Here is an 11279-nt window from a genome sequence, read left to right as displayed (position 1 = left end):
GAAAATCTTGCTGACACATATCATCCTGTATGTAGACCTTTGCTGATAAACACACAAATGTCGGTGGGTACCTGCATTACTTTCTGTAGAATATATCTGTACCTTCTGATGCCTTTCCCGCTTCTCTAAATGAAATTCCCATTTTCAGTTGGCTTACTAGGAATCAGCTTCAGGATCAAACAGAACAGCAGAATAAAAACACTCCTAATTCTATAAAGATAGAGATAGAAAAGGCAAGACAAAATATTTGCTGCCTTTCTTCTCGTGTGTGTTTTTACATGCACTCTTGTTGACAAAGACAAGATAACTGGGAGAAAGAAACCCTTAAAAAGAAACTTGAAAAACAGGAGATTAGCTCCTGGATGCCTTTATTTGAGGATATTAAAACTTTATGCCCTACAAGTCTGAGCAAAGATCAGTTGCTTCACTGAGATGTTTGCTTTCTGATCCACAAAGTTGCACCCACAGCTAGGAAATCACAGCTTCAGCCTCCTAGTAAGTCATGCGTTCTTATGAAAGAAGTTTTTATTCATATAAAAAGAATACATGTAATTTTTTTTTTTTTAATAAATTAAATCTCCCAAGAGTATTTGCCAAGGAACTGTTATTCTTATACTTTGGTTGTCTTTGCAAGATGATCATCTTGATAATTTAAAATGTCATAGGATGTTTGCAGGAACAATAGACCAAATTCCTGAGCTGGTGTAAATTGGCGTGACTCCACAAATATCAAAGAAGCAATGCCATTTTCCACCACACCATCAATGTTCACAAATTAAATAGATGTTTTGTGGTTTACTAGATGTCAGAAAACTTGTAGTGCATTTCAAACCCTCATAAGCTGTGCTGTAAAACTGTTTGATTTTTAATAGATCTACAAAAACAAACTTTCACATCAGAATACTGACCTCAAATGGTTCTTTAACATCAGGGTTAAACATCACATCCTTAAGGGTTCAGGGAATGACTGTACAAAGATGCTAATGGCAAATTCCCTGAAACACAGGCCATTTTTTTTTTCTAAATGCAATGTTATACAACACCTTGATCGTGAGACTGTATCTCCAAAGTTTTCTGGGTAAAGTTTAATTGGTTTTATTCTGAACCAGTTCCCTCTTTCTGACAGTAAAGGAAGCACATTTGAGGTTTCAGAGTAGAGATTCCATCATTCTTTTCCTAAACATTCATATGAATGTTATTCAGCAAAAGCAACACCTCAACTTGTTCCAAAGTTCTGTTTTAATTATTTTTTGACTCAAAGAAAATCAACAGCTTTTAAATGTAATATATGTGTACGTACAAACACTAGGGAGAATATTTATATATTTTAAAGTACAAATTACACAATGAGGAGCTATGAAGATTGAGCATTTCTAACATTAATTATTTGTTAAATACATGACACAAAAATATTAATAACACTCAGAAAAATATCTTTCATCAAGTGGTCCAAAATCATTTAGCAAATGTCCTGTGATCCTCAAAATATTCCTATGAAACAATTGCATATGAATAGATCCACTAATAGATCATTCAGCCGTGTTAAAATAATTTCTTCCATTCAGCCTCATTAGGAATAGAATCAGTAACAAATAGTTCACTGCATTTCCCACAGGAAAGAGGAGCATAGAGTAGAAGGGTGAGAGGACACTGTGGGACATGGCAGAAAAGTGAGGGCCTGAATTTGAAGAGATAACATGGTAGTGTCCTGATCATGGCAGCACAACAGGAAAGAGGAAGGTCTGCCCATACAGCAAGCTGACTCCCCAGAACCTAGAGCTGCTTGTGCCCAGAAGTGTCTCATCTTCTTCTGAGAAATTCCAGCTCTTCTAATTCTCTCAAAAAATCTTGAAACTCACTTTGTTTATATTCCCCTCCCTCTGGCTTTACACACTCAGACAGTGGTGCCTGACAATCCTTTCTCACTTTTCTTTCCACACCTTGACTGCTGACTGATAACCACTACAGATATTCTCTAGATCACTTGCAGCTGTCAGAGCTCGAAGACCCACCTGAGGTTTTTATGTTGGGATTTTTTCAAAGGGAAAAAATCCTGGCTCCTGCTGCAGTAGGGATTTGAAAACATGAGTTGCACATGCCAAAAATCCATCTGTTTCAAGGTCAGAGAAGCAGCCATGTCTGATGAAACACATGGCAGCTCAAATCAAGAATCCTGGATGACGGTAACCATTACCTTTTGAAGTCCCTTTCCATCATGCTAGATGGAATGAAATGAGGATGCTATTAAGTCTTAGTTTCCTTTAGCATATTTATTATTATAGAAAAGTTGTGCATAAATTGCTTTTGTATTAATCCATCACATGTTGGCTTTCATAAATATTTCAAAACCTGCCAATTTAAAAGGGACTGGTACTACACCAGGCTATAGCACGGTCGAAAATATACTAGTCAAAATACCTTCCAAGTGTACACTTTCATTAACTCTGATATAAACTAAGAAATGAGAATTCCTCATATCTTTTTCTCTTGGGAGGAAGTAGAAAATCACACTCATAAATTTATAGCAGAATGGTAGTCACATTCCATATCTCTAGTTACAGTATTCTCTAAAATCAATAGAAACTGAGTTGATAAAACCATCAGTCTGCTTGGTGCTTAAGGCAAAGCCAAAAACTGAGGCTGTGCTCTGGAATAGCACACCCCAAGAGATAACAAGTAGTAGCATGGATAGATAAGAGGCTGCAGAACAACCACTGCCAGGAAAAGTCACAGTCTGCCACAACTCAGTGAACAGTGTAGATGATGCTTTTTGATGCTGGTGAGATAGAAGCAAGTAGTTTTGGGTTTTTTCCTTAAAGTAGTTGTCCCCAAACTGTGCCAAAGAACTGTCAAAGCTAGTAGCTCTAGTTATGCACATTAATAGAAAACTGTAATACTTACAGGCAGTAATACAAAAAGTCTGCATAGAATTTTTTTCTATATAATTGTCACCAAAATAAGTCTGCCAAGGCAATTTATGTCACTTCAAATACTACTTTTCCTTGTAAATGTTTCTTTCTTATGTTTTTCTTTTAAATACATTTGCAGTGAAAGAAAAGGGTGAGAAAAGCTCTTAGGTTTTGGTACAATAACAAGTAGTTCCTAACAGACTAATGAACAAAGACAACAAAACTCTGGGCCATTATTCACAACCACTACAGCTAAAATGTATCTGCCATCTCTAGGAAGAATATTTGGTCTAATATATAAGCATGATGTTCAGGGGTCTGAAAGTACAAGTATTACCAAAAAAATGTGTGTTGTCTTGGAATATACTGAAGCATTTGAGTTAATCATATCCAATAAGACCTTCCAATAAATTAGTAACACATTTTGAACACTATTTGCACTTCTCCTTCTTCCCTTGGAGGAACTCATTGTGTTTAACTGAGGAAAACATCTGGGGTGCCAAAAATGGTAGTGATTTATGGTTTCACAGTAAAAGTCAAACACTTCTCTGAAACTTAAATAAAGACATAATGCATGAGCACTGAGAATATATTCTGGAGATGTCATTCAGCTTGGTTCTGGACTTGGAAAATATTTCTTGTCAGTGGAGTGCTCTTCAACACAGAGAACTCTGCAGAGCTGTGGACTTGAACACCGCAATAGCTATACTCCTTTTAGACTGCTTTTTATTTCATGTTGGCTAGAAAATGCGCCTGGGAAATGTTCTACCGTCTAATGCAAGGGAAAGAGCATCAGGCCTGACTGCATCATTTGACCTCTGGTGCTACTTTAATACAGAAGAAAATGGTCATAATTGAAAACACCACTTGGCAAGTTGCTATTAATTATGTATTGGATTATTGCCTTAGACCCATGCTGCATTTAATTTGCCTGTTCAAAGGTTCTGGTTTCTATTGTCTTTTCGTTTTTTGACTGCAGACCAAACATGAGCTGCAGCATTATCTGCAGGATCCTCTTCAACGTTTCCTTTCAACAAGGCAGCCATGGTCTGGCATATTTTGCATGAGGAACACTACAAAACACAATGCTGTATCACTTCAGATTCTGCTCTGAAGCGGATGGGGTTCAAAGCCTCCTGACAAATACTTTTAAACATAACATGGCTCTCCTGATCCTGACTCAGTTAGCAGTGCAGAAACCCTACTTTGCTACATGAGCATTTACTGGATCAGTGACTGCTACACTTCCCATTTGACATCCTGAGGAATTCCCATCTCACCTTGAGTTTTCTGCAATGGATCTGTTATCCTTAAACTTCATCTGTTCACGCAGCAATGGAAATGTGTTTGGGATCCATCTTGTGCTCATCACTGCTTTGCTGTTGAGTTAGCCCAGGGTATCTGATACAGAAATCATGCTATAGTTAAACTTTTTGCTTGCTGAGCATGATAGGGCAAATACCTGAGGGGGCATAGTATTTCAAACAGATGATATATGATCCAGCACAGCAGCTACTTATATTTGGATAGCCCCTCGCAAAATTTTGAACAAAATAGAACCAGTAAATTGAGTTTATATTGGTTTATCCATTTATTTGTTATAGTTACATGTGTTTTAATCTGGTTCTTGAAGACATCAAGCATGATTTACTGTATTGTAGAATGATGGTCTTAGTTTCACCAGCTTGCTTCTCCTTCTCTTGAAAATCCCCAAGCACTAGTAAAAGGCAATTTATGTTTTGCAGAAATCCTTCAAAGTATGTAACATTTCTGTATCATCAGCTGTTGTAGACCCATTGAAACCAAGGGAGCTGTTTCACAGTTTGCTCCTGGTAAGGATCTGACTGCATGTAGCATACCCTTTCACAAACCAGCACTGTTTCACTTCTCTGTCTGTTAAAAGCTTCTGTCAGGGGAACAATAATATCAAAACCTACAATCCACATTCAAGCAAATTTTTTTTTTTATTACAGAACTGAAAAAAAGATCAATAGTTCAAACAACCAAAGGATCTGTAATGTTTTCCAGAAAGTAAATTATGTCATTAATTCAGGGCAGTGAAACTCCTCAAAATAATTACATTTAAATTAGGCTAATTTTTAATGGCATACTAGCTGCTTTTTTTGAAGGAGCAGTTGGTTTATTCTCTCATTTTCATCCACCATGGTGTCACTTTGAGACAAAAAAAATTTTGTACAGAAGGACTACCTCCGCATTTTCATACTGTTAAATGCTTGATGATTTTTAATTTTTTTTAATATATATTTATCTCTGAATTTCCTGGACTTTTAATACTTGAGAATGATTACAAGACCTTTTAATGTAACTCACTCCCTGTAAGGGACAATTCTAGGCCTTCTTTATTTTTCTGTCCTTAAGAATATTTAGTAATACTTCTTTAAAATCTCTACATCTATGACAGAGATTGTAACATTGCTGCAATGCTAATATATCCTAACAAGTTTCATGTAACAATGAGAATTACAATAATGGGATTGCTAAGTGGCATGATTACTTCATCTTAATAAGTTGCTTATGATAGAGAAGGCACAAATTTACTTGTAAATTAGGCGATTTTTTCTTGTCTTCTTTAAGACCATTATTTAATGTTGCGCAGAACTCATGTAAAGGGGGTGTTTGGTGACTCTGTTACTCTGCTTCCGTTAGCATCAGGACATGCATTTTCCCATCAATTTTACCATTAGCTGTGAACATACCTACAAAGCACAATTCTAACTCTGCTGGGCCATTAAAGGTCTGAATGGTTGATTATGTTCCCAGGACTGTTGAAACTAATAGAACCAGCTATTCTACTTAATAGGGATAACCAACACCATTGAAATTGGTGGCAGATGAGCCAATACCATTGCTCCCAATAACATGTTTTCAAATGGGAGTATCTAACAATTTAAAACCAGGCCAGTATGCCTTTAACTAGAATATTCTGTAACTCCGTGTAGCGTTATTTCTTTTATTGAAAAGCTGTGACTTTTACTTATCATCTTTTCAGCTTTCTGGGGTGAAAAAACATCTGTTTTTCTAAAATCATGCACTGTGTACAACACCAGGCATTGTTTTATTTAAACATCATTCAGGCCTTGACCATGCCAGGTGACCCCCTCCGAAACCCTGTTTTATTTCAAGGGTAATGCCAGAGAAAACTTTGCATTTGAGAGTTCTGGTGCTCTACCACAACAGTCAACTGGGACTTCTTGCTGTGACTCTTTTCTTTATGACCGTTTTTAACATTGTGAGACTTTTAATCTCTTTATTTTAACTTTATAACAGTTATTGGTGTTACACAGAGGATGATGCTGATTTAGACTTAGTCATGGCCTATAAGTGGATATGTTGGAAATTCTTCTACATGCAAAAAAAAAATATATATTTTTACTGCTACTTCACATAAGGCACACTTTACACATTCATGTTCTGTGGCTTCTGATTTGCATCACTGACATCCTTTGCTTTTCTACAGAATAGCCAGCCTGTTTATACTTGTACTCTTGTCAGCATTTCTCATAATCAGAGTTGCGTTAGTCTCTGAGTGTTTGCCTTACAGTCAGTGTACAATTGAATGCATTCATCCTACAGTTTGGTTATCTTTTTACCAGGGGAGAACCATTCCACCACAACTTTCAGTCTTTCCAGAACCTTACAGAGTTACTTTTTTTCAATTTAAGCTCTTGCCTCCTTGTGTTCTAAAAGGCATTTTAGTAGTTGCTCTTACCAGCATCAACAAGAAGCATCAAATGCATGTTCATAGCCTTGGAGCTCTAGCTATTACAGTCAAATTGACATTGGCCTGGACATTTGCACTTATGACCTTGCACAAGCTTCCACCAGTTAACACCCATTTCTCCCAAAATTATGAATCATTCCTTACAGATTTAGAAGCTCAATCCTAAGTCTTAATATCTAAGAGTTTTCTCTTAGGCGTGTACACATATAAAGGGTGCTGTTAGAGTAGGAAAAAGCAGGCAGTTTATTTATAACTACTGTTATCTAGGCTCTAAGAGTATCTAGGAAAAAGTAATAAAAAACTTTAAAATTAAAACAAATTAAAACAAACAAACTCTCCCTCCCTACCCCCCATGTCCTATAAGAAACTCCATTTTTCCCTCCTCACTAGAGCAGAATTCACTAGTAAGGGAACTTCTGTAACCACCTCTGGGTCAGATTTGTTAAACAGGGAGAAGCTCCAGTTTAACAACTCCCTCAAAGGCAGGCAGGCCCTTCAGAGAGATCCCTAATAAATTAGAAGGCTGGGAAATCACCAATGATTTGAAGCTCAACAAAGAACAATGCCTGATTCACCTGGGATGGGGCAGCCCTGGCTGTGTGAGTAGACTGGGGAATGAGATGTTGGAGAGCAGCCCCATGGAAAGGGACCTGGGGGTTCTGGTTGATGGTAAATTGAACATGAGCCAGCAGTGCCCTGGCACCAGGAGGGCCAAAAGTGTCCTATGGCCAACAGGCACAACATCGCAGCCGGGCAAGGGAGGGGATTGTCCTGCTCTGCTCTGCACTGGGACAGGCTCACCTCCAGTGGTGGGGAAGTTTTGGGTGCCAACAGAAGAAAGATACTGAACTACTAGAATGTGTCCAAAGGAGGACAGCAAAGATGGTGAAGGGTATTGCAGGGGAGTTGCATGAGAAGTGGCTGAGGTTACTTGGTCTGTTCAGCCTGGAGGAGACTGAGACTTCATTGCAGTTACGACACCCTTGAGAGGGGAACAGGAGGGCCAGGCACTGATCTCTTCTCTCTATTGACCAGAGACAGAACCTGAGAGAATGGCCTGAAACTGTGCTGGGGAGGTTTAGGTGGGATATCAGGAAATGGTTCTTGTTCCAGAGAACTGAACAGAGAAGTGGTGACAGCACCAAGCCTAACAGAGTTCAAGAGGCATTTAGACAGTGCTGTCAGGCATATGGTGTGCCTTGTTTGGGTGTCCTGTGCAGGGCCAGGAGCCAGACCCAATGATCCTTGTGGAGCCTTCCAACTCAGCTTATTCTGTGATTCTGTTATCTCAGCATGTGCCCGGGTAGGTTCAAATCTCTGCCAAGGCCTGGCTCTCCTCTTCCTTGTGATACCCTTCAGCTGACCAGACTTATCATGTCTCTAGGACATAAAAACATACCTGCTTATGATAGAGGACTAGCCTGCAGCTGTATCTGCACAGGTCTTTCAAGGCAGAAATGATGCAGGCTTGGCATCTGGACAACTCATAATGCCCATCTGAACAAATCACATTAATTGGTTACTGTTATATTTTAAAACATAAAAAAGCTTCCTTTTACTGAATAGTGCCTAACCTTTGCAAACTGAAAATTGGGAACATAGAACACTTATGTTCCTTCTGCTGAGCAATTTTTCTGTTTATTGGTATTAACTTTCAAATGACAGTACTAAAGGTCTATAATGATCTGTACAGAAGACACTTGGCAAAGGGCTCATTAACAACTGAGATGAGCTGTAAAAGAGGCACATAAAATGTCAAGCTAATATAAAAAAATCGTGCTACACTGTGGAATGGGCAATTAAGCAATAGCATACAGCACAGTAAGGTCTGAAAATGAAAATAGAGAAATGACAGATCCTGCTATTATCAGGAATACAGCTCAGCGCCCAGAGTCCATAACAGGAATCAAAGTCCTGGAAATGTAAGAAGAGATATAGAAATCCAGTGTGAAAACTCAGTAACCAAGATCCCTGCTTCAGGCATACCATACGGCATGTGTAAGATGAACTCTGTCTTCTAAGAGACAGCATGGGGTGCCAGCCTATATCCCCAGTACAAACCTGCCCAAAGAGATCAGCAATAGGGCAGGGATTGCTGTAAGCCCTTGTGGTATCACTGCCAGCTATGTGGGGAAAACCTGTGATAGAGTGGAGGAGTTCAACACACACAGGGTCTTGAGCTGAGCTCATGAAATAAATTATGACTTAGGTACCTGGTATGCACTCAGATTTTAAACACCTACCAAGGCAGTTCTAAAGCAAATACCTATATTCCCTTTATAAAATAATGGATACCTCCAGAGGAGCAATCCTGCACCTGCTGAAGCTTCCATAAATAAGTCAGGCAAAATGCGTGCCTTACGACAGTTTCTTGCTCACAGTCCTTGAACTATTCATCATAAAGCCTTAATTATTTTCCAAAAGAGCAAAAAGCATCATAGAAAGATTGTGAACTACAGAGTGGCTGAAAAGGGAGACTTTAAGCATGTTGATGCTTATTCCTTGCAATTTGACCATTGGCTCACATTGTACTCCCAAGCAATCTTTCTGTTTCTGTGTTCATAGTCCTTTGTCATGGGAATTTCTTCTTAATCACGATGAAATTTCTATAGTCCAGAATGCTTCTATCTGCTACTTCATTACTGAATTTCTCATATGACTGAGCTGCTTCACAGACATTCTGAAGAAATATTTGAAAATTTGGTTGAAAACTTTTGAAAATGCAGTTCATGTCCCTAACTTCCACCACAAGTAGGGATTCTGATCTGGTTTTTCACAGATACATGGTTTTTTTTAGCCCTAATTAATTTAAAGACAATGATTATCTACTTCTTTGGAGCTATTGAAAAGTTAAAACATGCACAATTGGACTTCTTGTTAACAAAAAATCAACCATCTGCTGCTAAAACATTAAAAAGTGTGCCGTGAGCCCTCCCTGTAACTTCTTTCATTACAAATTTAGAAAAAGTGAAGTAAGAGTATTAAATTTTTCATGGTTTGTTGACTTATTGACTGTTTGGAGGTTGTTTGGGGTTTAATTTGTTTCTTTGCTCAGGAGAAGCAGCTACTTGTAAGGATAGGACTGTTTATTTTGTTTGGTTGTTTGGTTTTGTTTTAGTGTGGGGTTTTTTGGTTTTTGGTTTTTTTTTTAATTTCCATTTGAGAAAGCAGCACTTAAACAGAAAAGCAGTATCTAAATTCTCAGTCCATTTTCAAATTTTGAGCAAAAACTATGTCAACCTTGAAGTCCTATTGATTTCAAGGGGCCATAAGTCATGTCATGAAAGCATTTTCTAAAGTCACTTAAGAAAGACTAACTTATGATGGAATATGACACTGTTGTCATCAATAAAAAAATTTCATTGAATGTGACAGAGAAGGCAGATCAGAAGATGAAGACAAGACACTAGAAGAAAAATCCAGCAAAAGAAATCAGTTTCAAAAAGAGAGTAGAAGTAGAAGCATGGAATTGCACCACTGAGGATAACAAAGGAATTCACCGCTCAAGTTGCACCTGGTCATATTGATCCCACACAGCTGGAGAGCAATCAGGTAGTTATGGCAGGTTTTTTATGCATATTTCTATTTGCATCCCAGAAGCTTGCAGTCATTTGACACAATAGTAGTGGTGGAAAGGGGAAAAGAACATTATAGTTACTAAGAAAGAAGCCAGGCTTCTGGAAACATGTTTCTTTTTTTGTTCAGATATGGATTGGACAGTTTTGGGAAGGCAATATTCTAAAACAAGGAAAACAATAATGATATGTCAACTGTTATAAGAAAAATTATTCTGAAAAGAAAAAAAGTTTGAGTCATGGGAAATAGTCTTGAAACCAGATTCTGTTATTAGCTTTGTTAAAGGTTTTGGTTTTTTCACTTTTTTGATGGCTATGTGGAAACTCAAACTCAGCATTCAAACTGAAAAACTTGTACACAAGAATAAATATTGGTGCTGCTGAAGGAAGATATTTTTTGAATAGTTGTATGTCTCAACCAGACAAAAGTTCATCCTGAGCCCATTCTTAAACATTTGCAACACATGGGATACATTTGAGATTTCTTCATAAAGTACAACCAGCATGTTGAAGTGCGCTCAGAATTTGAGCCAACCCCAAAAGCTTTTCCTTTTATGAGCTTCCTGCCAGTTAAAAATATATGTCCTACCCCACACACACACATGCATCTATACACTGCATGTATACGGAATTGGTTTTACATGTCAAAGTATGGTTTTGCCTAAATTCTTTTATTATTTTAAGACACACTTTTAAAATTCTTAATATTGGATTGAAGGTACCCTGGTGGTATATAAAGTCAGTTTAATTCATTGATTTTCTCTCTACCTTCATTTAAAAAAATATAGTATTCTCTTTAGGCAATTCACATGGCAATTCACAAGTTGTGCCTTCATTTTCTGGCTCACTCATTACAATTCATGTATAACACTTGGCAGAATACCAAATTCTTTTACTTTATGAAATAGGAGTAAGATTTTCCTGTAACAGAAGGAGCATCCAAAGGACTGATACAGGATCACATACATTAAAGCAAAACAAATTTTGTAGGCAGCCTGTGGCTGCCTACAGTGACATCTCTCTGCTGACACATCGTCCCACCCACCAGACTAT

Source organism: Catharus ustulatus, chromosome 3 (assembly GCF_009819885.2).
Source record: "Catharus ustulatus isolate bCatUst1 chromosome 3, bCatUst1.pri.v2, whole genome shotgun sequence".
Classification (NCBI taxonomy): Eukaryota; Metazoa; Chordata; class Aves; order Passeriformes; family Turdidae; genus Catharus; species Catharus ustulatus.
Note: the sequence above shows the minus strand (reverse complement) of the source record.